Below are 1,410 nucleotides of genomic sequence, written 5' to 3'. Positions count from 1 at the left end.
TATGTTGGAATAAAATCATTTGCACATGAATAGTTGAAAATAAACAGAGGACGACATGGGTACGACCTAAAAAGGGGGAAGTGGATAAGAGAAGTACAAGCGTAAAAGAAAATGAACTCATGCTATCATATGTAAATGGGAACGCTGAAACTTCAAATGAGATACCATAAGGAATGGATGGATCTCGAGGCCAGCAATAAATAAATAGAAGTCGCGGTATCTGAGAATGTATGAGGAACCATTGGTGGAGACCTTAAGGGATGGATGTGATCATACCAGCACTAACGCACCAGATCCCATTAGAACTCCAAAGTTAAGCATGCTTGGGCGAGAGTAGTACTAGGATGGGTGACCCTCTGGGAAGTGAAAGAGGAAATTAAACACAAGTAATCCTAACCTTTGGAACTCTGATATTGATTGCTTGATGAAAGTATATGTTATGGAAATGGGACAGAGAAACTCTCCATATAGTCGGTAGAAGATCCGGAGGAAGGTTTTGGTTCACATTCGAGGAAGAATGTTCTAAAGGGGGGAAGGATGTTACATCCCATACTTTTGTACCTTGGAATGCTTCTTAAGATTCTTAAGTTTCTGGGAAGGCTCTTAAGTTTCTTAGAAGTCGTCATGTGAGTCGGATAATCTATAACGCTATCAGATAATCCTAAGAAAAGGAGAAGGAGATACTCCATAAGAGAGAAGATTGGAAATAGGGTTATAAGGATTTGAAATGAGTTGGGGAGGGGGGAAATAACAAGTCATGGGACTTGACTTACTTGTGTAAGCTACCAACTTGGATGTCTTACGTAACTAAGCTACTTGAGTACACGTCGAACTTAAGTAGCAAGGAATACATAGGCTCTTGAAGTGAGATGAGATTATGAACCCACAGAAGGAAAATAAGGAGACGACGCGCCTACTTGGACTAAGTAGGTGATGCACCTACTTGGACCAAGTAGGTGACTCACCTGCTTGGGGTGGACCCCACACTGCCATGGGGCAATATTTGAGTGGGCACATAGATGAGGTGGCATCCTAGAGAGGTTGCCACGTGTCACCCCTAGGGGATTCCATGTGTCCCTTATTAAGTACACATATATATACATGTTTTGATGACTATTAAGTCATTTTCATCCAAAAATCAGCAACAAAGAAGAGAAAAAAGTGTGAGAAGGAAGAGAAGGCAACCACAGATTTGGCCAATATGAGGTAAGCGTCCGACTTTCATTCTGTGAATTAATTATTTAAGGTATCCCATAGCTAAATGAAGGTGTTTAATAGAGTAAATTTACTATTTGGGTTAGCAAAGAAGGGACGTGAACAACCCGTCAATTTTCAACATGTTAAGAAAGCTTCTGAGGTAAGGTTTAGCAAGTTCTCACAAGGTTGGCTTGACTTTATTCTCTCACGTTT

The 1,410-nt window shown here is 40.7% G+C and overlaps 1 pseudogene; it reads left to right on the top strand.

Moving 5' to 3' along the window:
- Window positions 1–262: 262 nt before the first annotated feature.
- LOC129904803 (5S ribosomal RNA) lies at window positions 263–385 on the top strand (annotated as a pseudogene).
- The last annotated feature ends 1,025 nt before the right edge of the window (window positions 386–1,410 follow it).

The sequence above is a fragment of the Solanum dulcamara genome, chromosome 9, assembly GCF_947179165.1.
Source record: "Solanum dulcamara chromosome 9, daSolDulc1.2, whole genome shotgun sequence".
Taxonomy (NCBI): domain Eukaryota; kingdom Viridiplantae; phylum Streptophyta; class Magnoliopsida; order Solanales; family Solanaceae; genus Solanum; species Solanum dulcamara.
The sequence above is the reverse complement of the archived record's forward strand: the minus strand, read 5'-3'. Positions and strand labels throughout refer to the sequence as shown.